At 38.8% G+C, this 27,506-nt stretch overlaps 1 long non-coding RNA gene across 2 annotated transcripts in view; it reads right to left on the reverse strand.

The window, feature by feature from the left end:
* Positions 1–27,506, reverse strand: part of LOC134759427 (uncharacterized) — a 400,963-nt gene that overhangs the window by 201,124 nt on the left and 172,333 nt on the right. The window contains exon 1 of one of the 2 annotated variants that reach the window (XR_010135548.1): positions 2,704–2,964. The exons of the other annotated variant lie outside the window; for it this stretch is intronic. This is a non-coding gene — a long non-coding RNA (uncharacterized LOC134759427). Of the gene's footprint in view, positions 1–2,703; positions 2,965–27,506 lie in introns of those variants that run through there. 2 annotated transcript variants of the gene reach the window in all.

Here is a 27,506-nt window from a genome sequence, read left to right on the forward strand (position 1 = left end):
TTCATTTAATGCATGCAGAGTATGTTTTAAAATCTCCCTGGAGATTTGAGGAATGTTAGCTTTTTGAAACACCCTTCCTCAAATTTACTTATATCTCTTTCACATTGCACCTAAACTTCGCTTATTTTACAAATCACTCTGGAATCCTACAAGATATCATAAATAGCTCTAGTAAATGAGGCACTTATTCAAATGCTAGATAAAACAGAATGAGATGAATATTTATGACCATTTAGTATGAACTAAGTCAAGCAATCAGCAGCTTCTCTGGCAGGGTCAATGTGGCAGTGCTTAAATTCACCAGAATTGTCATTGGCCCATTCCTTTCTGATTAAGGGGAAAAGGCAAAGATGTCCCTAAGAAACCCAATCCAGGGAAAGTGTATTTGTAAACAGGGAGCTTAACAGGAACATGTTCTTGTTGAGAAACAGAAAAATATTTACTTCTACTTTGGTTGTTTATGGCATTGTAGCTGTGCTACAGAAACAAATGGTGTTATGCTTGGTTTATTCCCACTCCTAAAGAGCCCAAGGAAATGTAAGCAGACATTTCTTTTAACAAATGACAGTGCTTCTATTAAGCAGCTATTCTGCATGCATCTGCCTTCTCCATGTTTGGGGACTAACAGAGTACTTGTTATTCCCAGGATGTGTTAAGTCAATGAAATCAAATAAGAAACTTTGTTCCTTCCAACATTGCACTGACAAATTGGTTGGATTTTTCTTTTTTAAATCAGAAACACCTCAGTGCTTTGAATCATCAATCAGGAGAAATTGCTTCATAAATGTTTCTTTTCTTGGCCATAACTAAGATGTGCTTCCTCTTTTAGTGTTCAGGAGGGCTACTAAGGGCTTCCTTTGATGACTAAGAGGGAAGGTAGCATTCCAACTCAGCAGTTTCTGCCATCACCTCTAAGTGTTTTATTTGATAACTCATCATGTATACTTGGAATATTACTTTACACATATATCATTAATTGATCATCTTTGATTATATCCCTCAGTCTTCTTGTTGATATATCCATAACCTGTTTGATAATATTTATTTATCAAATAATTAAAATATTTAGCATTTTAACCAAACACATAAGCACCATCTGGCAAAATAATTGCAACTATTACTAGACAGAACCAGTGCCGAGGGATGGTTTGGTACCTTCAAGAAAAATAAGGCAAGCGTATTTGAGAGGCAGATGAGATAAGTACAGGGCATTAGGAAAGCTCTCCCCTAAAAGACAGAACCTTGTGCTTTATGTATTTTAACTTATACTTTTATTCTTCCTTGTCCAAAAGGTATAATGGAAATGTCTAGAGGACTTCATTATTCTAGAAGCCTAATTTGACCTACCAAGTCTATAGAAAATGGAATCAGTGACAGAAAGGAAATATATTTTTTGTCTCTTTGAGAGTTAATAATACAAAAATGCAGATTTAAAAAAAATAAAATCAGTCCCCAAGGAGGTTGAGCCTATCTTCACAATTTGCAAATCCAGCAAAGTGCAGCAAACTGTGCAGTTTAGCAATGAGGGAACAATCCCAACCTTCAAAGAGGCAGCGTAGTTTATTACTGTCTGAAAATTTAAATGTCAAACCACTGAGAAAAATGTGGTTGAGATTTTTCTTCTCTGGCAGACAAAAGAAAAAGTAGGCAGTAGCCCTGGTGAGAGTCAACACGGTTTTTTTTCTTCTTGAAGTAGAAGGCAAAAATAAACAATTTTCTAGAGCAGGCTACTACAACTATGACCCAAAAGACAAAAGGTGGCCCCTCAAGCTGTTAATGGAATCCCTTCTGTTCCTGCCAGGTCTTCCTAGGGAGATGCCTCCCCCTTTGCCTATGTGCCCCATCCTCTTTTAGGTAGAGGAATACCACTGAAAGAGCAAGGCCTTATGAACCAAAGAAAACTTTGTACAAATTTCCATCACATGTATGAAATGAGGATCATAGCTAATAGCACTGTATTGTATTTGAGAAATTTTAAGTACTCTTGACACAAAAAAAGGTAGGGGGTAACTATGTGAGATGATACATATGTTAATTCGCTTGACCATAGTAACCATTTCATCATATATGTATTTAAAAACATTATGTTGTGGCTGGGCATGGTGGCTCACGCCTGTAATCCCAGCACTTTGGAAGGCCAAGGTGGTTAGATCACGAGGTCAGGAGATCGAGACCATCCTGGCTAACACGGTGAAACCCCGTCTCTACTAAAAATACAAAAAATTAGCCAGGTGTGGTGGCGGGCGCCTGTAGTCCCAGCCACTCAGGAGGCTGAGGCAGGAGAATGGCATGAACCCGGGAGGCAGAGCTTGCAGTGAGCCGAGATCACGCCACTGCACTCCAGCCTGGGCGATAGAGCGAGACTCCATCTCAAACAAATAAACAAAAAATTATGCTGCACACCTTAAATATATATAATAAAACTCCATCAGAAGCATATTATGTGACCTTGAGCTAGTTATTGATATTTTAAAACTTCGTTTTCTCAGTAGCAAAATGGGCATAAATAAACGTAGGGGCTCAAAGAATATAAAGAGAAGAAGAAAAGAGGAAAGTGAAGTAGAGAGAGAAAGAGTGAGGGGCAAGGAGAGAGGAGAAAGAGAGAATAGGGTAGGGAGAAAGGAAAAGAGGAAGGGAGGATGGGCAGAAGGGAGGCAGATGGATGTTATCTTTAGGATCAAATGAAATCGTTTCTAAACCAACCTTAGTTCCCCATCTGTTCCCTTTTCCTTTGCTTCTCCCAGCCCCTCTTCCTGTATCGTCTCCTCAGGGAATTGACAACACCCAGTCATAGCCCTCCACACAGGAAGGCCCTGCCAGCTCCAGGACTGCTGATGCGTGTGGCCAAGGAGCCCATTCAAAGCACAGCATGAAGATGGCAAATGGCACTGGTCTGCTTGAATCAGGTTAACTTTGCCTGGGCTGTCTTCATTGTCAGGAAGATAGAACATCATAATATTGTTGGGGAACCTGAAAGTAATTAATTTATCTGCTATTATTAGACTTTAGTCACTCTCAAACTTATTTTTAAGTTACATTATGCTCTATTGAGGAAGAAAAGTAAAACAAAACAAAAATACCTCAGCTTTTTGTTTTGTTTTCTTCTGGAAAGGAGGGGTGGCAGGGAAAATGAGAATAAAGGGTAATAATCTGTAGCGTTTATTGAGCACTTACTAGGTGCTGTTCAGTTGTTTAAGTGATGTATATATTTTATTTCACTTTGTCATCATCATGACTTTATAAGGTAGGTATGATTATAGATCATCTCCTTTGTATAGAGACACTGCTAACACAGAGATTTAAAAATGTCCTCAATTAGACCTTGAGCTAGAAAAGTGGAGCTGGAATTGAAACCCAGACACTCTGTGTCTAGAATTCTTGAACTTAATCTATATGCTGAGAGTGGGCATGGGCTTGGAGCTGGACAAACCTGGGTTCAAGCATTAGCCCTCCCAACTAAGGGCTGAGTAACCTTGTGAATGCTACTTAAACTTCATGAGCATTCATTTCTTCATGTATGAAATGAGATAATGTATGTAAAAACCTTTAGCATAAGGCTTGGAATACAGTAACATTTCAAAAAATATTAGCTAAGAATAGTTTCATTTTACTATGGAAGTTTCAGAAATGGCACCAACATTGCTTTAATTTGCTAATTGCTAATTTTTGTACATTCATCACAACACAGGCACAGTTGACATTGGAGCAATTGTTTGTATTTATTTTGAAGTATTCTTCCTTTGGAAAAAAATTATATTCTGAAAACCTCATGCATTTGGATGAAATGGTTTCTGCTGTCGTGATAAACTCCAGAATAGGATTTAAAAATAATCCTGGAAAGAAGTAGACTGTGTACAATAATAAATTGCTACCCTATTCTGCTTTCTTAATACTATCTAATCCTTGTTTTGTCTAGATCATTAAGAAACTTTATTTGAAGGGCTCAAAGGAAAGCAATATTGTGGAAAAAAGTAGAGTTCAAAACTCAGATGCTAAAATTCTTTTTGCTCACAGACTTGAGGCACATACATGCTTTTTTTTGTGTTGAATATACCTGAATATATACAGGCAACCTTTGAATTTTCTTTGAAAAGGGATATGTTACAAAATAATAGCTCCATGAGGAAGCAACCTTAGACTAGTATGAACCCTACAAATTCAGTTTCATAAGTGTGTACTGTTTATTGGCTTTGAGCTAGTAGGTTGAGTAAAATGAGGGAAAAAATTTAAGTACGTTTTCTTCCTATTAATAATATGTTGAAAAGCAGTCCCAAATTTTCTAAATAACCCACTGTTATTATGCCTGAATAGTATTGCAACTCTGCAATTTAAACTATTTCCTAAGATGTTTTCAATCAATGTATATTGTCTTTATACCAACTAATTCTAAAGAACCTTAGTAATTTTCATCTTTTTCAAAAAACTCTGTAGGTGGGAATAACTGGACTTCCAGCAGTGAAGTACAGGTGAAGAGAGCAGAGCAGTGAAAAGGGAATAGAAAGCCAGGCTGAGAGGCTTCGGAAACAGAGGCTAGGGAAGGGGGTCTGGAGGAAGAACAACAGGGTGGCTTCTCTAATTTTTAGCTCCATCTCAGCCTTTTTAAAAGACCCATGACCCCAAGGAAGAAAGCAAATGGCCTCTTTTCTCCCAAACCATGTGGAAACTAAAGAGATTCTCTTTCTTTGAAAAGATTACCATGGTTTTGAGCATGCTCTGTTTCATTTTATAGTATTTAAAAACAAAAAAAGAAGGAGAGAGGGGAGGAGGACGAGTGATAGAGGGAGAGAAAGGGGCAGGCGCAGAGAAAAAGAGATGGGGAGGTGAAGGGATGGGATTGGAAGGGAGGGGAAGTGAAGGGGATGAGGAGATACAGATGCTGCAGGATCTCTTTCCCACTTGCTGACAAAGTAAACAGTTCCTAACTTGTTTTTGGTGCTCATCAAAAACAGAAGGCAGTGATACAAGTGGGCGAGAGTGCAAATGAGAAAAAGAGGGTGAGAGTAAAGGAGAGAGGAGGCGGCAGGGGAAATACAGGAGTGACAGAGATATGGAGAGACAGAAAGAGGAAGAGACAGGCCAACAGGATAATCACCATTGAAATCCTTTTCTATCTTGCCTGATGAATGTTTATAGTGGCTGTCTTATCCCACACATTGTAATAAGCCTCCAAAGGCTTCCCCACGGTGGTAGCAATCAAGACACCATTCTGGGCCAGTCCAGGAACTAGCCCCATGCCTTTAGTGCATTACCAAGAAATCAGACATACAAATGACACACTCTATGTGTGTCATTTCTGGATTAGAAATGTATTTTTGAAAGCAAATTTAAGAGCCAACAATCATTTTCTACTCACAAACCAGGCGTATGGCTTATACACGTCTTCAGAAGCAGAATTGGTGGGACAGATAGGAAAGTCTTTTCTTGTATTTATCAGAGCACATTCCTGACAGCCAGACACAGTTATGGGCAAAGACATTTGGATCCTGAGGCGAAATATAGAGAGAGAAACAGACCGAGAATAGATGACTGTCCACTGGCTCTTCCATCATCACCCCAGAAGTGATGCAAGTCACTTCTGTTCAAATTTCATTAGCCAGAAAGATTTACATAACTATACCTAACCTAAGGGGGCAAGGAAACACAACCCCACTGGGCCTTGATGGAGAAAGGGCCAGAATATTGATAAATAACCCTGGTAGCTGCTAAGAGGGAAATAGCCTTTAGAGAAGTATTCTGGGGAAGAGATTAGTGTGTGCAAAGTCCCAGAGACAAGAGAAGGCAGAGTGTTCTAGGCTCTACTAGAAGTTCAGAATATCTAAAGTATGGGTTTCAAAGGAAGAACTTGTGAATGATAAAGCTTGAGAGTTAAGCCATGAGAAGATCACTTAAAGTCTTGTAAGCTGTATTAAATAATTTGGATTATTTTTTGTCTTAAAACAACAAAGGTTTATTCTCCTGCTTCTTATCCACTGAGAGTTTTTGGAGGGCTCTGATCTCACAAAATCCTTAGACAGGAGCCCAGAATGACAGAATGTCCAGAATCTGGAATTTTTTTCATGTTTATTGTATTTTTTTAATGTTTTTACTTTTTACAAAAAAAATTCTTAAAAAAAAAAAACAGGATACATGTGCAGAACGTTCAGGTTTGTTACACAGGTATACATGTGCCACGGTGGTTTGCTGCACCTATTAACCTGTCCTCTAAGTTCCTTCCCCTCATCCCCTCACCCCCCAACAGGCCCTGGTGTGTGTAGTTCCCCTCTCTGTGTCCATGTGTTCTCAATGTTCAACTCCCACTTATAAGTGAGAACATCCAGTGATAACTTGGAATTTTACCCTAAAATGGGAAGCCATTGAAAGATTTAAAGGTTTGTAGCAATGCAATTAGACCAGTATTTGAGAAGATACCTCCTTGGTGAATAGCCTGGAAGGAAACAAGAATAAATTCATTCATTCATCAAATACAGTAGTATATATCAGGAATCAGATCCGCGACTTAGGGGTTTGAAATACAGTGGATTCAGGGAAAGCGGTGAGGAAGCTGTTGATGGCTCATATCCAGGCAAGCAATGTGAGTGCTCTGGACTAAGATATTAAGCTATTAGAGATAGGGATAGAGGTAAGTGGGCATATTTGAGAAAAAGTTATTGGGTGTGGATGGTGAAGAAGGGGGAGAATTCCACAAAAATATTCTTCTTGTGATTTGGTCTGCAGGCTGAATGGTGATGTCATTTGCTGAGATGGGGAGCACTGTTAATGAATAGGTGTGGGCAGGCAGGAGGTTGGATGAGTTCCATGTTGGTGCAGTATTTGAACTTGTAACAGTTCTTGTTTTCTTTTTTGTCAGTTGGATTTGATAACGTTTTTATTTAGTTGTTTGAAACATTACTTTTTGGCTAACTGCTCGGATTTGGTGACAGGGCATTTAAAATTTTCTCTGGCTTGGACCCAGGGACTATTCAGACTTAGTTTTTGTAGGCCCATCCTCTCCTCTTCTTAGCTCCTGACTGTCAAGGGGAAAGATGGAGAAATTTGCAAGGCACTGGCCTCACCTCACTCAGGGGTGGGAAGAAGCTCATTCAGATAACTTCATCTAGTGTTCATTTAGTTCAAAGGCCTTTATACCATCTCTATTATTCACAGGTATTTATGTTCAATTGCATAGTATTAAGAAGCAAAAACCACATTGAAATTTTAATGGCTGTGAACAACCAAGTAATGGTGAAAATGTGGAGCCAACTTTTCTTCAGTGCTCTCAGGAGTTTAAATCACATACAGACCCTTCAATGTGGTTAATCCAATGCTTGGTATGTACCCTAGAGAAACTCATGCACATATGTCCCAGGACCCATGAGCAGGACTACATATTGAAGAATTCTTTGTCATATCTAAAATTGGAAAAATATCTAAATAACCAGAAAGAATAGACTGTATAAATAACTGTTGTCTATTCATAAAACAGTGTATCTACAGTAATGATCATGACCAAATCATAGCCATGATTAACATTATAGATGATTCTCACATGTAATGATGTAATGATGAATGAAATAAGGTTCAAAATAGGCGAAGCTGCCATATTATTTAGGAATGCATACATGGGTAACAAACCACATAGAAAATTAAAATATGATTATCAAAAAATTCAGGGTAGTCATTATCTCTGGAAGAAGGGTTTGAGTTGAGACAAGGGAGAGGCACCCCAGGACTTGGAGCTCTTGGGGAGCTATCAATGCTCTGTTTCTTATGAATGGAATTGACTGTTATACTTTCAGGGCGAAGGATTAACCTAAATTTTGTTTTTGAACATCGATTCTAAACTCAAAGGTTAAATATTGCTTTAATGTGGGTCCTTTATACTGATAAAAAAAAAAAAGAGGTTTGTAGTGATAGGTTTAGATGTAGAAAAGGGGACAAAGAAACGGGCTGGTGTTGGATCGCAGCAATTGGTGAGAAGACATTAATGCAGGAGGACTCTTTGACTAGCCTTGTTCTGGGGACTGACACCTCCTGCCCCTGAATCTGAGGGTAACATCCTTTTTTCACATTCTGCCTAGATGGGGCATCCTATTATTTCATTCTTTTAACTTGGTTCTCAGTCACAGTGGCTTTTGGGGGGTTCTTCCTTTCATCAGGGAGTGGAACATGCCCCAGAGTCACCTTCCGCACTATATTTATGTAGAGTGATGTCCTCCTAAAGGTCTTTGTGTGGATTATGATGGCATACATTTCTTCTTTGTAAGTTTTTATTACATTTCTTTTGTTTTCTGATTAATGTAATACACGAAATCTACATGCATTAACTTACAAAGGCCATAAAGACATCACATTGAATACAATAAAAGTTGTAGATATGTACAGAATATCGTTTATTTTTTGGTGATGTATTTTTATGTGAGTGTATGCACATGCCAAAGCTGAGAAAAAAGTCCTGGGAAGCTAGACACCAGGGGTTTTCAACTGGTGGTGATTTTGCCCCCCAGAGGACATTTGGCAATGTCTGGAAACATTTTTAGTTATCACAACTAACAGGTGGGTGCCACTGGCATCTAGTGGATAGAGACCAGAGATAAAACATCCTACAGTGTACGGAATGGCAATCCCCCATCCACTCCCCCAAAAAAGCATTATCCTGCCCAACATGTCTATAGAGCCACTGTTGAGAAACCCAGCTACCCACCAAGTTAGTAACCATGTTAGTCTCTGTGGAGGGGACTGAAAGTATAAGATATTTAGGAAGTATTTCAGCCCTATCTGTAGTGTTTGAGTTTCAAATATGACAATTTTCTTATAATCTACAAAATATTAATAAACATAATAAAGTATAAAAACAATCTGTATCTATTACAAAACAATGGTCAATACAGGAAAAAAATGAAAATAAAATTAAAACTATCTAAAATCCACTATCCAGAGATATCTGGTAATTTAAAAATCATTTTTTCCTATATCTGTGCACATGTAGAATTATATTTCTAAAATGATGTTAATACTCTGCATTAGGTTTAACATTTTTTCATTCACATTATAAACATTTCCCCATGTCCCATGTTTATTTAACAAATATTTCTCAAATACAGAATTTTAAGTGGCTGTGAAACATTCAGTCTAAATGGATGCATCAGAGCTACATTTCTAAAATAAATTCAGAAATATTCCTAATAAGGCAATGTTTATATGTTTAGAATATATTAAAATGAAGACAAATTTCTGAAGCAAAGATGTTTACGAGGAGAATAAGGCATATCACAAAATACCAGCTTCAGATTTTAGTCCTATAATAACCTTTCCATTTGCAATACTGAACAAAATTAACAGAAATTAATGGATAGCATACACATTTGAAAATAGAAATTTGAGAGCTGACTGCCAACTTTGAAAAGATATTACTTAATAATGCTGCTACAGCAAGAAGCCTCCTAAAATACAAGTAATTACCACTTGTGGTTTAATTATTCCGTTTTCTCAAGAACATAGTTTGGAGCTCAAGTATGCATATTGGGTAGCGATTAACCTTCAGTAGTAACATAGAGGACATCAAATAGTTTGTTTAAGCATCTCTCTTCTTGAAATGCCACTAAAATGAATTAAATTCCAATTTCTATTCACGGATTAGAGCAAATTGCTCATTATGGTCAGGCAAATGGAGACCTTTTGACAAGTGGGAGGACGTGGAGTCAGAAATGACTGCCAGTATGGAGGTTTGAAAAGATAGGAAGGTGAAAGAGCAAAAGCCCTTAGCAAGTGTGGGCTCCCCGCCTTCCCAGAGCTCAGCTTTCCTACACTTTGGCCACTGGCTCATTTAGCTCTGGGTGGTTTGAAAATGCTTCGAGGTCACCACCAGATTATCTTCTGCTCCCTGCACTTGACTTTACATGTCTTCAGAATAATGAGAGGATTTAGTGGAACAGTTGGAATTTGTTTCCTAAAGTCCCATTTATTCAGAAAACAAAGTGATGAGATGATTCCGTTGGGGTAAGGCAAAATTCTGGACAGCTAAGTTCCTCTGTGGTTAAAGATGGGGACTCTGGAATCATAATCTCCTCAGACTAGCTGGGTAACTTTGGAAAAGTCACCTAACCTCTCTGTACCTCAGATTCCTCTATCTGCCCAATGGTAATAGCACTAATTTCCATGTCTTGTGATTGCTTGAGGATGAATGAGTCTGTCTTAGTCTGTTTGTGTTGCTATAACAGAGTATCACAAACTGGGTAATTTATAAAGAACAGAATTTTATTTCCTCTCATTTCTGGACACTGGGAAGTCCAAGATTAAGACACTGCAGGTTCAGGTGTCTGGTGAGAACCTGGTCTCTGCTTCCAAGATGTCACTTTGAAAGCTGCACCCTCCAGAGGGGGGGAACCGCTGTCTCCTCACATGACAGAAGGCAGAAGGACAAGAAAGGGCAAACTCTCTCCCTCAAACCCTTTTGAAATGGCATGAATCCATTCAGGAGCAGGGATACTTCATAGCCTAATCCCTCTTAAAGGCCCCCCTCTTAATACTATCATACTGGCAACACCTGAATTTTGGAGACGCACACTCAAACTGTAGCAGAGGAATATACAGAAAGCAGTGCCCTGGCCACCAGGGCATGCTCAGGCTTACAAGGTGTTATAGTTTTCTGTCTTTACTCCCCTTCTCCAACAGTCTGAAACATCCAATTCTCCAAATGAGAAAGGGCTGTAATAAACTCAGAAGAGTGTTCTAAGATAGTGTAAAGAGAAGATCAAGGGCATTTGGGAAGGTTTCATGGAGAACACTCTTCTACCATGGCCTGTTAGCCTCTCTCTGCTCTGACCCATGCATCTCTTGGCGGACTTGTTTTCAAGTGGCTTTTGCTCTCAGCATGGGTGAGATAAATAAATCTAGGTTGACTTGTCCTTTCCTTCTGATTTAGGGAGGGGACAAACAGCTTTCTAACTTAGTGCTTTTAGGGAAATTGCCATTTACACACTGATTCATTTATTCAATTGTTCAATAGAAAGCATGTCTGCTCTCTGTGGCAAACACAATATCAGTAGGTGAGTAAAACGAGACTCTATTCTGGGAAAGCTGGTAGTTTGTGGAAAGAGGGAGATATTTCAACAGATCTCAACAGAACAATGAAGACTATTAACAAACAAAACAACAATAACTACAAAATCACTGACTCCTTTCTCTATATTGCCTTTCCCTGCTTCCGTAAAGAAAAAAACAAAACAAACAACAAAAAACCTGCCTCTTCTCATAGCTGCCGGTAAAGAAACAGAACAACAACATTTCATATTTAAAAAGTTGTGGCTTACATTCAAATTGTGGAACATCTAGCAGAAATTCTTTTTGGAATGTTTAATCACGTAACTACTGCCCCAGTCTCTCAGAATGCAACTAGTATTCACTACTGTTGAGTCCTCTTCCCCTTTTTTGTGTTGAAAAAAAAATATGTCAACATTAAGGAAAAAATTGAGCAGTTTGACTTTGATACAATCTTAGGACTAAATCCAATGCTAGAAAATATTGATTTCTGGATAAAATTCTCTGTAAGTTTTTCATGATAAGTTTTCTAATTCTATTAGAGTTTTGACTATATTTTTGGTTGTCTGACCTATTTTGACTTAAGGCTGAGAGCTTTTCTAGTTGGTCTATTTGGGTTAAAATGATTCTCTTCTGGCTTATTCTGGGAGCTCTGTCATGGAGGCTGTGACTTGAAGTCTTGCCAGAAATGATAGACACTGGAATGGTACCTGGTCAAGTGTTGTGAACAAGCTCTACTCTGCTAAGATTCTTAAGCCATGGAGTGCCTCTCCTAACAATGTGAAACTCAGACTGAACCAGATACGGAAAATACCTTAAAGAATGTTATTTATTAGGCAAGAGCACTAATATACAGGCTTAAGGACAAAAGTCCTTTCCAAATTCCTTTGTTCTAGAGTAAGTAATCTTCTGAGGGAACAATAAATACATGCACACTTCAGACTTGGGAATCTGTTCCTGACTTGCCTCCCCAGCTTCCATGTAGATTTCTCACATGAATGATCCATGCACGTTAACCTCTAGATGCAGGCTAGTCAGACCCGTTTGTCCTTCTTAATAACTGAATTGTCTGAGAGGGGTAATGACTTCTGTAGTCCTTGTCCTCATATCCCTCAAATTACTATAAACGGAGCCCTTTAGCATCCATCTTCAGGTCCAGCTTTGCTCTAGGCTCTAAAAGTATTTTTTTCCTGAATTTTGGGGGAATCCAAGGATTCTCAGGTTCTACATCATCTACTTTGCTCTGGCACCACTCTAATCTTGTGCTACAGATAGAATGGCTGGGTTCTCACCTTGTTCTTGATCCCAAGACACTTGCAATACACATAGTTCCAGAAACTGGTTTGATGTGTTCGTATTTAGATCCAAACAGGTTTTTAGAGACTAGACTTGTTTTTAGAGACTAGACTTCTCCCTTGCATTGCACAATCTTCCCAAGGTCGATAATCTCATTTTTTTTCCTTTGGAGACAGTCTCGTTCTGTTGCCCAGGGTGGGGTGCAGTGGCATGATCTCAACTCACTGCAACCTCTGCCTCCTGGGTTCAAGCAATTCTCATGCCTCAGCCTACTGAGTAGCTGGGTCTATAGGCACCCACTGCCATGCCTGGCTAATTTTTTTAAAAATTTGAGTAGAGATGGGGTTTCTCCATGTTGCCCAGGGTGGTCTCAAACTCCTGAGCTTAGAAGATCCACCCACCTTGGCCCTCCAAAGTGCTAGGATTACAGGCATGAGCCCCCACACACCTGGCCAAGAATCTGATTTCTGAATGCTAATCCCATACTAGGAAGTTGATATCCAAAATCAATTCCTGACTGCATGCTTCATTTATCTGAGGGCCATCTGCCGGTGGCCCATAGCTGTCACTACTAGTGTATCCACCTAATATGTACTACCTATTGGACCAGACCCCTTTACCCAGTTTTCTTTCACATTCTACCTGTCTGTTCATTTTTTTTCTAATTCCTTGATATTGGTATCACTTCACATAATCTGAAGTTTATTCATTCCAAAGTATTCATGTGAGTACCTGTGGTAAGCACTTTGGGCACAAAGCTGTACAAGATAGAGGATAATATGTTCACAGGGCTTCTCATCTAGTAGAGGATACAGACAGTGAAATGAGCAATTACAGCATGAGGAAATTAGCCAGGGGAAGTGTTGGGTGCCATGGAAACATTCATGGGAAAACTAACATGTCCTTTGTGTATCAGATGAGACATCCTGGAGGAAGTGATATTTAAATTGGCACCCGAAGGTTAAACCAGACAATGGGAAAGAAGTGTGAGAAACGGTAAGGAGAGATTACTTCAGACAGGAAATCTAGCATAGTTGAATACCAGGGGCTGAGAAAGAGAGTGCGTGGCATATTGAGACATTGAAGAAATGCTTGAGAAGCTGAGTGCTGATAGCAGCAGCGGCTTGGGGCCCAGGTCATACAGGTAAGAAGTTTGGTCTCTATAGTAACGGCATTGGGAAAGCTTTGAAGCATTTTTAGGTAGGAAAGTGGCATGCCATATGGCTGTGTAGCCTCCTAGTCCTGGCCCCTGATCTAATAGGTACATCTTACTCACAATCGAAATCAGGATTCTAATGGCTAGTTATACCAATTTACCATTGCAGGTTTTGTCAAGATGGACCAGAAAAGCTTTAGTCATGCCATGTAGATATAGTCTCATCTTGATAGCTAATCTGGGTGATTCCACTAAAAATATCTGTCCTTCATTTGATGACAACAGACAACTTTTGGTGCTGATAACTTTACTATTCTTTATGATGGTTGTAAGATGTATTTTGAGATATCAGCCCACAAAAGGCATCTTACTGTGGGAAATGCACCCAGATTGTTCTCCAGATGCCATCATCAGAAAGAAAACACTGAAGTCTAATTAAAATGCAGCATAGGTTGTATCACTTAGGCTTTATAATAACTATTTCCAGTAACTACAGAAAAAAAAGACTTACTGATAATCTATCTCCACACCCTGTAGACATCCTTATGTTTATTTTTAAATGTTGAAAGGCAGAGCAAGTGAACATGCAAGAACCCAGTCATATCTCCTTTAAATGCACAGTATCCACTAATTAATTCATAATAAATATTTCAGAAAACCTGTTAACTCCTAGGTAGCTTATGAAGATGAAAGAATTTTTTCCCCTTCTGGAGAAAAAGTGGCCAAAATATTAGAACCAATTCCTAGTAAGAAAGAGTTAATATAATGTGTCAGTAAGATGCTATAGTTTTCAGTGTGATAACTGTAATCTTCCTTTTCTTTTCTATTTCTAATTTGGAGCTACAATAGATGGGTGAATTGGGTGTATGGGTGAGACATAAGCTGTTACTTTCTGCTCTAACAGATGATAAATGTGTTTTCTAGTCTGGCCTTTGCACTATCTTCTTCCCATTACTCACACACACACACACGTGCAAAAAAACAGACGTCACATAGATGGCCACTCCAATTCCTTGGGTTTTTTTAAAAAGAAATTTAAATAATTTCACTTACCTCCTTTATATTTTTTTGAAAACAATCCAAGAAAGACAAAATATATTCAAGAAACCATACTAATTAAGAAATGCAAAACATACTTTTCAATTCTATATTACAAAAATTAAAAGAACAGAGGAAAAAATGAATGTACATGTATATACATATAGAATATGTATATATGTATGCATGCCCATATGTGTATATATAACAGAGATGGATAGACACTGAGGGAAAGAGAACACAAGGCAGAGGGACACAGAAGAAAATCCACAGAAGTACAAGTAAAGAAAAGTAGTAGAAATCCAGAAACCTACAGAGAGGGGCAACAGCCTGGAGGCCTTTGACCTTCCTATTCACCTGGCCTGAGAACATCAGAGCAGGTGAGCGGCTGCTATAACCACCCTTCAGTACTCCTATGACCTCTGCACCATTTGGAAATCATCCTTTCTCCAAGACAAAAATAATTGTTCTCCTTTTATTTACAAATTTAAAATGGGGAATTTTGAAAGACTTGTTCTACTTCGGAATTAAAATTCACTGAAGGCTGAGATCAACTCCAGAGGCCCCAGGTTCCCCAGACCTGTTGTCTGGGGCTCTTGGATATGCAGTGTTTCCCCTCCACTGTTTGTTGTTGTTGCCTTTGTTATTGCTCTAATGACCACTGCCTACATATTTGAGTAAAATCCTTCTCTCGAGATCTACATGTGAGACCTACATGTATAATTTGGCCCCTTTATGCTTGTGTTTCTTCAGAATCCTGCATATTGCAATCCCCTCTCTAGCTGCAGATGAACATAACAGACCTAGACAGGATATAGTGGCCCCAGTACTTATCAAAGTACCTTGTCTGTGGTAGGTGCCAAAAAAATATTTTAGGAATATTACATTAGGAGCTGTACTTTTCTCCTTTTGAGATGGAGTCTCATTCTGTCACCCAGGCTGAGAGCAGTAGCACGATCTCGGCTCAGTGCAACTTCCACCTCCCCGGTGTAAGCCATTCTCATGCCTCAGCCTCCCAGGTAGCTGGGACTACAGGCATACACCACCACATCTGGCTAATTTTTGTATTTTTAGTAGAGACGGGGTTTCACCTTGTTGGCCAGGCTAGTCTTGAACTTCTGACCTCAAGTGATCCTCCTGCCTCGGCCTCCTGATGTGCTGGGATTACAGGCATGAGCCACTGCTCCCAGCTGTACTTTTCATTCCCACTAAAAAACAAACCATGCAACATACAACAATTTCTGGTATTTATATTCCAGATCCTATTAGTTTATGATGTTCTCAACCAAAGCTGCCTACATTATATTATGTTGATTAGTTCTTGAGATAAGCTTGGATTTGAGAGCATTTGATAGTGTCAAATATTTTTAAAGCACTAATTTGATTGTTCAAGAATGTAATTGTACTTTGTTCTGCAAATATTTTTAATTTATTCTCACTTAAAACTAGAATGCTTGGGCTGGGCACAGTGGCTCATGCCTGTAATCCCAGCAGTTTGGGAGGCCAAGGCGGGTGGATTGCCTGAGGTCAGGAGTTGGAGACCAGCCTGGCCAACATGGTAAAACCCCATCTCTACTAAAAGTACAAAAAAATAGCTGGGTGTGGTGGTGCATGCCTGTAATTCCAGCTACTGGGGAGGCTGAGGCAGGAGAATCACTGGAACCCGGGAGGTGGAGGTTGCAGTGAGCTGAGATAGCACCACTGTACTCCAGCCTGGGCAACAGAGCCAGATTGTCTCAAAAAACAAACAAACAAACAAACAAAAACTAGAATGCTTGAACATCCTATCTTGGGGGAAAAAAAGGTAGCCTGATAACCTGAATGTAACATGTGTTTCACAGGAATTTGTAAATACATGTCCTAAGCCATTGATGTGAATGTAGACACTGGAAGATAAAATGAACACATTTGTATCTCAGAACTCTTGCTGTAACCCAAAATGTATTATTAGCCATCAGTTCCATTTTCAAGCTTCAGTGCAACTTTTCTAGGCAAAGGGTTTTATTTAGGTGCTTTTTACCCTCTCTGAAAGCTGTTTTAAGATTTAAGATTAAGGTGTAGTAATGGCTTTCACTGCTTTTTTTTTTCTGCCAACCATGAGCATCCACATGGGAGATTAAGGAATGAACTGGAAAGGAGCCAGAATACGGCTTTTCCATTCTTCCTGCCTCCCTCATCATTCCTCTATATTTCTCTCACCTCTGTTCAGCTTTCAAGGTGAAATGAAGATGTGAGAAGGGCAGATGGATGGTGCCTGGATGGCAGTGAGTCAAATAACAGCAGAACTCTGAAGACAATGATCTTTCATTCACTGTTTCTACAGTTAAATTGCTTTTTAGTATTCTGTGTTTCCTATAATACCTGGAATTTTAAAACACATGTTTAACTGGCTTCATGTATAAGAAAGTTCAAAATGTTAATGGCTTTACATTAAAAAGTGTATCTCCCTAAAAATAATAATAAAAATAGAATTAAAAGCATGAAGGTGGGCAGTCTAGGGCAGGTCTGGTCACTCCATTCCATGATCTTCAGAACCAAGTTCTTTCTATCCATCATCTCTGCCATCTTTACATGTCTCTTAGTCACCCAGATTAGCTGCCGGAGTTCCAGGCATTATATCTGTATTCCAGGAAGCAGGAAAGAAGAAAGGAAAGAGGGCTTTTCAGATGCCCCACTAGCAACTTTAGCTGGTTTCTTATTGACAGCAAGCCACCAGGAAAATGTAAGTTTTTACCTGGGCATACTATAATCTAAAATATAATTAAAGTTTTATTAGTAAGGAAGAAGGGAGAATGAATATTGCATAGGCAATTTTAAGTCTCTACCACATTTCCAAACTCCACTCCCACACACTTAAGGCTGCCATCTTGCACAATTCTAGTTGCTCCACATTATAGTCTATGAGCACAGAAGTAGAAATATTAGATGCATTCACCTAGTACAGATACCTTTCCCAAAGGAACGTATTTAATTTATACTTTTATATATATATTCAACATCAGAAATAATTGATAACAACTGGTCTCATGCAATGGAATAATTGTTTCTGAAATGGTTAAGTTTTAATATGTACATATGGAACAAGCATAAATAACCATCACATACGGCTTTGGTATGATTCTGAAGTTATCTGCCATTTTTCTATCACTAGCCAGTTGGTGAAACAGAATTTTGTGTCTCATTATAATATTTCTCATCCTCTCACTCACAGCAGATGAGACTAAAGTCTCTCGGTGCCTTGATAATTTTTGTCATTTAATTATTTATATGTATCTCATTACATATTTATCATTTACCTGTGTGACATTTGGACTGGAAAGCTCTTGAGGAAAATAGACATCTTAAAGTCACAGTTCTCTGAAGACCAACAGATACACCTCCAAAAAAGAATTACTCCTTCAGAGGGGCAAGAACTGTCTTCTCTGGTTTAGAGGTTTTAAAAATAAAAGTCCAGTGATGTTTGTTGCCATGGATCTGGCTTGTGGGGCAGCCAGCCTGAGAGATGTAGGAGAGAAAGAATGTCCCAATGGTGTACAAACTCCTGGAGTTCCTGTCATCTCCTGCCCTTCCTTCAGTGAGCTCATAGTTCTTTAAAGCTAATATGAGTTCGGTTTTGTTGTTGTTGTTGTTGTTGTTACTTGGAACTAGAAACCTGAATAATAAATAATATAGCATGGATAATCATGTTGTAATACTATGACATCATATTCTTATATCTCTGGGTGAAAATGCTCTTTCTCTAAAGGTCACTAGCCAGATTTGGACCAAAACTATCCAGATTGTTAATGCCCCAAACCCCTCAAATTTCCAGGGATTTGAGGCTACCTTGAGATATACCTCATGCTCCATGGTCTCAAGGAGGAATTATTATAGAGAATGGACTTTTTCAGTTTCTAGCCTGAGACTGGAAATGTCAGTCTACCATCAGAGCTACAAAACTGAGTCAGATATGGAGAAGAGCTTTCTGTGATGGGAGAGGGGTTACAAGACTCAGACTAAGCTTATAAGATGTAGGTGCAATATATAAAGAGCACTCACATGCTTGGGAAGAGTTTTACTCTTCTGTAAGACTTTTTCAATCCAAAGCACAGTAACGAGAACCATAACCAAATTTGAAAACGTAGGCTCCATTCTGAACATTAATGAGTTTCATGAGGCTTAAGCAACAATACCACATCTCTGATTGTATAGAAAGGGCACAAATTCATTGCCCAGGTACGCATTCAAAGATGTCACAGTTTATCTAAAGTACAGTAAGATCCAGCATCTTCTCTCACTGATGACATTTTCACTAACAGGTTACATTATTTTATGGTTTGTGTTTCATCTCCCTTTCTATTTTCCTCCTTACCTCAAAGCCAGTTGCTAATAATAAAATGAGCAAATGCAGATAGCAAGAAAGAGAAGCAGAGGAGCAAATGGCATGAATAACCCCAAACAACATGGACTTACCCTGAGCACTCAAGAGCTGCTGATCTGCAAAATTATAGTGCATCCTAGAGAGCCTCTTGCTTTCCAAAGGCTGCAAACTCTACAGTAATTACCTAATCAATAAGCACAATCCCTTTGCATTGAGCAGATTTGCAATTTTCAGGCAGAGAAATGAGAAATAGAGTCAGTGAGGGAACTACTTTATTAAGAAATCCTTCCATGTGTACAGGGTTTTATAGCTCACGGTGAACTTCACTTTCATTATCTTGTTGTATTAGCCAGCAAACACTGTAAGATAGTTAGAAAAACTATAGTTATTCACACCCAATGGAAGAGCAAACTCAAACTCACAGATGTTCTCTAGGTAGCCCTAATTCATACACCTGGGAAGTCTTAGAGATGGGACTTAAAACCAGGACCTGTATTCCTTGTTCAGGAGCCTTCTTATTAAATTGTCTGGCCTGAGGATCAGGAGCATTTGGCCCTTAGGATCACTCCATTTATTTTTTTGGTAAGGTATTTCCTCTGATGATTTAATTAACATATGCCATTTATAGAGAATTTATAACACAAATAAAGCAGATACAAATCACTCAAAACTGGAAATTGAATGCCAAAAATAGTTTAACATGCATTTTTCTAACTTCTTTGTTGTACAACCAAGAATAATAATTTTGGACATAAATATGTTAGGCACTGATCCAAGTACTTTACACGTTACCTTAATTAATCCTTACAGTAACCATTTGAAGGAGGTACTATTATCTTCATTTTATGAATGAAGAAACTGAGGCACAACAGGGTCAAGAAACTTGTCCAACATCACATAGCTACTGTGTGTGATTTAAGCTAATATGAGTTTTTTTTTTGTTACTTGGAACTAGAGACCTGAATAATATAGCATGGATAATCATCATGTTGTAATACTATGACATCATATTCTTAATTTCATTCATGCTCTTAATTTCAATGATAAATAAACCTCCCACTACAAACACACATGCACACACACACACATATATAAGTATACAAATTTGGGACCATGCTCTTCATTTCTTTGGAAAGTTCTTTTTTTGCTTATATATATATATGTCTTGCATATTTTTACATTATTCATCTGCAGCCAAAAAGTTAATATATTCCTTGGCTTCAACTCTCAGCGGCTCCATTACCAATAGGTCATCATACAAGTTCTTCTGCAGGGCACATGAGGTCTTGAGTAATCCAGCTCATTTATACTTGGAAACCTGCCAGTTACACTAGGGAAAAATGTAAGATCTCTTACCCATGCTGTTTTCTATACCCTGGATTTTGCTAGTTCTTTTCTCTGGAATGCCTTCTCATTTCTCTTCCTCAGTTTAACCTCTGTTAATTTTTTAAGACTCTGCTTGGGAGCCATTTCCTCCAGGAAGAATTTCTTCTGCAACTCCACCACACTGTGAACTGAAATAGATAAGCCTGATCTGAGCTGTCCCATGGTCCCCTTAGGATGAAGAAGCAGCTTAGGCATTCCTCAAGTGTTTGAAATAAATACTTTCAAGGACAAAGCCTGCCTAGACACTGCATTTGAAGTATGCCCAAGGCTCCCATAATGGAATCTAATTCTACTCTTGAGTGACCTTGTGCAGTCTTAAAGGAATCTTGAATCAGAATTTCCTTGGATTAGAAGAGATTCCTGGAAGTGGGCAGCTGGTGACAGTCCCTCTTTGCTCCTCTCCCTTCAACAGCCTGCCAAGTTTCCTGGTACAGAGCCAGTCTATGACTTAAAAGACTTTTCAAAGAGGTTTACTTCCCCTACAGCTGTGACTGCCAGTAATTCTCTTTAGCTTGTTGCTTAGATTAGTGAGAATGCAAATTCCCTTTGGGGTAATACTGCTTTTATGAGTTTTCTATATCTTAGTATGAAAGAACAGTCTAGAAGGAGGTTCAGAAAAGGAAGGGGAAAACAACAGGACATTCTGAATTCTGCTGAAGGCTGACCCTCATTAGATGCCACCCTTAGAGTTGCAGCCACCAGTCCTAGGGAAGCGAGTCCGGGGTACCTGGGCCTGGAAACCCACCAGGATTTCCACACGAGGGTAATCCCTACACTTTTGCCTACACGGCCAGTCAGAGTACCCAGACAGTACCAAGAGGGTCATGTCTTGGCTATCTAATGGGACCTGCTCACAGGGTGACATTGCCTCCTCCTTCAGAACTCACATAGGGATTTCCCCTGCATCCCACACTGAGACCCGAATACTTCCAAGTTCAGTTTTAACAATCCATTATTGTCTGGAGGATTTGTTGGTTGTGAAGGATGCAGTGGCTAAGATGATAAGGAATATATCTGTCTCTCTTATGACTCCTTTGTAGGTAATGGAAAGTTACTTATTTAAGTAGTATCTCCATCTTTATGAAGGGAACAGAGTCTGTCTATTACTTTTTTTTTTTTTTACCTTAACGTCCTGCTCAAAATCTTAGTAGCCTTGTTACAGAAATTATTTATTTCTCTTATGAAGATCTTTGTTTCAAGATGCATCACCGAAGCAGCTTATAGAAACTAGCATCCAAAATAACCTAATCCTCAAATCTAATATCATTTAATTAATGGAAGGGCCTTGGAACAGACAGAGGCTACGGTTAGAATTAAGGTGTCTGGGGTGATATTCTATTTTCTTATAAAGGCTGTAATGATCAAAATCAAATCATTTCCCTGCCGAGTTTCTATTTCCTCCTTAGAAAAACAGAATCTCCCTCCTATATCCAAGTGCTGATGGACAACAGTTGACAAACATCCCCAAGGTGTTGAAATTATATGGTTGCCTTTTCTAGCAGCAACTTTCTTAGTAAAAGGTTCTTAGGGGCTCAGTGTGGTTAAGATAAAATTGCCTTTCATCTATTTCTTCCTTGCTTTCCAGATAATCCGTGGCTAAAATTAGTAATGCTTAGTTCAGTAAAAAATACTGTTACAGCAGGGAGCCATGGAAACGGTGTTGGAGCCACTTCCCCTTCAGGGAGCTGCCTTTTGCAGGATATGACTTATTGCTGATCAAATGAAACAACTCACTGCATTTGAAGCTGGGGTTTGAAATTAGTTAAAAGCACAGGCAAATCTTTCAAAAGCACCATCCTTCCTATTTTTTCTTCTTTCATTCCATCCAGGAAGAAAAATGTATCTCAAATTAAGTGTTGAATTTTGCTTTTGAATACAGTATGAGACGATTAATCTACTGACCCACCATCCTGTATTTGAGGTGTCTTTTTGGTAGTTCTAGTGGACAATGAGGTTAAAGGTAATTAATGCCTTCCTCTATACATTATTTTATAGTTTATAAAAAGGCTTCCCTGTGCACTGCTGCTGAAGTCTTAGGATAACATCTCAAAGGTGGAGAACATGATGAGAAAACTCCCAGATGAGGAAACTGAGGCTCAGCCAGGCTTGTTGACTCAGCTTGTGACAGGAGAAAATAAGATGAAAGTTTACATCTATCACCTGTGATTCCATCCTCTGATCTTCTTGTGACTGGGGTACCAAACTGATGTGACTGAGGGTAGGAAAGCTTCAAATAAGTAGAACTGACTCTCCATGGACAGAATTGCAATTGCTTAAGTCTATATTTGGCAAACGTTCAGCTTTGCTGTGGTCAACCTCCCTGAATCTACTAGGGTCTCCCCTACCTTAGAAAGCAGAGCCCTCCTGATGCCCTCTGGGAAGAAGCCAGAATTGGGATGCTACATTCTGATCTGTTTGTCCTTTGTCCAAAGGACTCTTCCTCTGAATTTTTATTTTCTTCCAATTTCCACCACCCCTGCTTATCTGAGTTCACCTCTCTCCTCCTGGTCTCTGCTCCTCTGAGAAAGGTATCTAAGAGTTAATTCATCTAAATGTGTTCACAAAGCCTAATGAATTAATGGATCTCAGGACAGAGACTTTTGCATTTTAACATAGACCCTAATTGCTGTGGCTTGACTTAAGGGCTCCTTAATGCAAGTTTGGTCAACTTCACCAAGGTCAGGTGTGTCAAAAATAAAATGAGATCAAGATAGAAAAATGTTTGAAGTTTAGCGTGCATACAAAAGAATAGTTCTGGAATTAGGATACCTCAAGCCAAAGTGATATGAGGCCCCACTGACAGCACTTGCAGTCCAGTTTAAAAGGGGAACATCACACACCGGGGCCTGTTGTGGTGTGGGGGGAGGTGGGAGGGATAGCATTAGGTGATATACCTAATGTAAATGACGAGTTATTGGGTGCAGCACACCAACATGGCACATGTATACATATGTAACAAACCTGCACGTTGTGCAGGCTTTTAAAGGCAAGCAGAACTGTTTAAGCTGATTCATCTATAGAAGGTTGGTTTAATTTCATTGAATTATGCTAACAGTGATAAAAAGTTTATGTTTTGCATTTCATTTCTAATTAGAACTAGCATTTTAGAGAGATCAGGACAGTTTAGGATTTGGCTATGTGACTATGGTCAGTTGGTTTGAGGATATATCTAAACTGTGGCCTCCATTTTTATTTTCCTTTAACAGGAGTCAGATCCCAATGTCCTCAAGTAGGGCCACAATGGGGCTTGAAGGGTGATAATTTTAGGGAAAATGGGCATTTAGTAAACTACTCTTGTTGAAAATTTTTATCTTCTGCAGTTCATTCAGTAGCGCATCCTCAGGAAACTGCAGCCTATATTAGTTGAAGGATTTAATATTATTTGAATCCTTATTACCAGTGGAATTTATCATGCAGGTTTCCTGTCCTCTCACCACTTTACTCCCCACCCCATCCTAAATGCTGCTGTAGCTTCCCTGGAACCTCTGAGGCCAGAGTGGGAATTGTGCAGTGCAGCTACTGCAGTCACACTGTATTAGTCCATTTTCAAGCTGCTGATAAAGACTTACCAGAGACTGGGAAGAAGAGGTTTAATTAGACTCACAGTTCCACATGGCTGGGGAGTCCTCAGAATCATGGCAGGAAGTGAAAGGTACTTCTTACATGGTGACAGCAAGAGAAAATGAGGAAGATGCAAAAGTGGAAACCCCTGATAAAACCATCAGACCTCATGAGACTTATTCACCACCACAAGAATAGTATGGGGGAAACCGCCCCCATGATTCAAATTATCTCCCACCGGGTTCCTCCCACAACACATGGGAATTATGGGAGTACAATTCAAGATGAGATTTGGGTGGAGACGCAGAGCCAAACCATATCACACACCATGTGGCTGGCTTTCTTCTCGCCCCCTGATGCCTGCCCACAGAGGTCCTTCATTGAATCCATGAGCTACGCAGTGCTTCATGAGGTTGAAAAGGAAAAGTACTGACACAGTGTGGTTTTCTTGTCCCAGGGTGTATCTGATATTGTCACATTGGGTTTTGTTTCCATTCAATACATGAGATAGATTTTTCAAAATGATGATTAGTTTGATGAGCTTTCAAAATTTTTGTCATTATCACATGCTCATGTGGCTGTTCTCCACCCTCTGTTCTCAAAGCAGGAGGACCATTAGCATCACGAAAGGCTCTTCTCAGATGAAGTCATTCATAATAAGCTGCAAGAGAAGGTGTGTCAGGCAGCATAGCCCTCACTGTCAAATTCACTGTGTACAACAGGGTAGAGAAGACAACCACACACATGACTTACATTTCTTTGCCAGATATGGTTTATTCTGAGTATATGACCTTAATGGCTTCTTTTGTGAAAACTTCCTTGGGTCTCTCCCACCCTCCACTCTGCTGTCTGGGCTCCCATAGTATCCTATACTCACCTCTAAGGTCTTATCAACTGTCTTATATTTGTCCTTTTTCTTAGTTTCTTCCTGAGAGGAATAAGTGTTTATTATCTTTATAATCCCAATTTCTACTATGATAGCTATTGAATGAGTTTAGACTAAAGGCTTGCATGAAAATACAGATGATGAATACATCTCATCTCACACGTTAATTCTCATCAGCTAAAAGTGTCTGCTTAGTAATAGTGCAGCAGTTGATTACTAATGCCTGGCATGGGCAGGGTCTGGAATCCTGGTGGCTCTAGTCTAGGGGTAGATGCATACCATCTCTAAATTAAAGAATGCATGGCACATTATGAACTCTGGCATGCCATGACTTTTTCATATCTGGTCCCATCTTAAAAGGACTATATTTAAAAGTCTGACTGGATGGGTGTAGATTCAGAAGGCTACTCTGCTTACATTTTCATCTTTTTTCCTCTATTCCTAATACAGAGGTTCTTAGGTATCTATAAACCTCTGTAATCTCGGATAAATTCTTTAGAAAAAAGTGCAACCCTGCAATACACTTTTTGAAAATTCTTGCCTCTTCAGTTGAAGTATTGTGAAATAGGACAAAATATGAATAAAACATTGTGAAATGTTTCACATTTTAGATATGTTGAATTCCATATCCCAAGAAAAAAAATTACAAAGTTTTGAGGGTTTTATTTCTAAGAATGTGATATCTAATTTCTACATCTGAAAATATATTAGGTTCCTGTATTACCTCATATTTGCTATCATAATAAAATAATTAAATAGTAACATAATAAATAGTAATATATAATTGTATAACACGTGTATATTGCTTTAAATGTGTATAAACACATATATATTGCTTTTTTATTAAATAAATGATTAGGTATATGTATTTGATTATGTGTTATAATGTTTCTGGTAGACATCTGACAAAACTGGTATCTTATGAACATTTACATTTCTTTCAACTGAAATGTATACACAATTACCTTATATATCTAACCCAGAAAAGTGACTGTTTTTCTGATTTAAGGAAAGAAATCATTACTGATGACTCTATTAATAATGAAAATCCAATCATAGCATTTATGAAATATAAAATTGCTGTTAAATAAAGCAGTATAGAAGAATGATGTTCTGTGGTAAAATGGCCTGGTTCTAAAGGTCTTAATCGGCGTGAGAAAATGACTATGCTTGATGTACGAATGCTCACTCCCTTTTGAGGCTCTAAGAAACATCCATGCTGGATCAAACTCAGTATTCATTAATTTTGTTGGCTATGGCAGAGACAGCTAGTGACCTCCCAATAACTATTCCCACCTTCTTTTAGCAGTAGAGCCCTCAAGTTTTCACATGCATTTTCTAGCTTCCATTTCAGCTAGATGTGATCATGTAACTAAATTCTGACTAATGGATTAGGAAGAGAAGTGATGTTTACAATTGGCAGTTGTGTCTTCCACTTCCTTTTCCCTCTGTCCACTAGCCAGGAGATGAAGACTTTGCACTGGGAACCTGAGACATCATCTCAGACCAAAGGGGAATCCTGTACCTTGACAGCAAACCTATGAGATAGAAAAAGCCTGGGTCCCTGATATTATGGAGCTGCCATGTCAGTCCTGGCCTGTCTATGCTCAGATTATCATATGTGTGAGAGAGAAATTTCTGTCTTGTTTCAATCACCAGTTTTTGTTTCAATCACCAGTTTTTGTTTCAAAAACCAAACCATTTGACTTTGGTTCTATCTTAACTCTTCCAGTGGCTTCTTTCTGTCACTCTTCCTAATGAGACCACTAAATCGAGGGTGTTTTTCCTGTAGTGGGGGCAGCTTTGGAAGACTATATCAAAGGAATGGAAAAGATGGGTCCTGAATCACAAAGTCAAAGTAACATCCACAGACTTTTAGGTAGTTGCCATCTCCTAACTCACTTTACAACTGTAATGGGATGGTTGGGATTAAGGGCTTTCTTGTAAGATACACTTGGGTTTGAATACTGAGTATGCCTTGGAATCTGTCTTTATTGACTAATTTTATTGGCTGTATCAGAGATTGTAGGTTTTTGCTACAAATCAATTTCCCCCTCTTTTATAAATAAATAATAAAGCCTCCAAGATTTTTCTGGGCTCATGCCACTCAAAGTCTGCATTTTCCAACTTCTCTTTCAGTAGCCATATGGCTAGGGTTGGCTTCATGAGCCTGAAACCTCTGCAGTCACACAGGGTCCACCACTCAGAAGGGCACCACTCAGAAGGGCATCCTGCTTGGTTTAATGCTCTGCTATTTCTGGCTTGAAATTCTTAATAATTTTATTTTATTTTATTTTTTTATTTTTATTTTATTATTATTATTATACTTTAGGTTTTATGGTACAAGGGTCTTTGCATTTGAATTATGTACTGAGACCTCTAAATTACCCAGCTTGTCCTACATGTGCCTAATGGAACGTGAATGAGACCTTGGAACATTTGTTTAGTATGGAGCCTACATTTTCTCATCTAAAATGGGGACAAATACATACATTTATGTATTATATATAATGAGGATTTATATATATGAAATTAAATGAAATAAAAATATAGGAGAATACATGTCACAAAGTACTCAACAAATGCAGACTTTTTAAAACTGAGACAAGCTAATATTTTTCCCATAATCACTATGATCCCATGACACTAAACCAAATTCCTATGAAAACTTGAGCATATCCCTAATCTGATAGAGGATAGGGATACAAAGAGTAATATCATGTATATATTTTGCCTATGAATAAAACAATTAGATAATCATTTACTTCCCAGTACACTGCCCCAGATGTTGGGGAATCCCAGAAATA

The sequence above is a fragment of the Pongo abelii genome, chromosome 9 (genome assembly GCF_028885655.2).
Source record: "Pongo abelii isolate AG06213 chromosome 9, NHGRI_mPonAbe1-v2.0_pri, whole genome shotgun sequence".
NCBI classification, from domain to species: Eukaryota; Metazoa; Chordata; class Mammalia; order Primates; family Hominidae; genus Pongo; species Pongo abelii.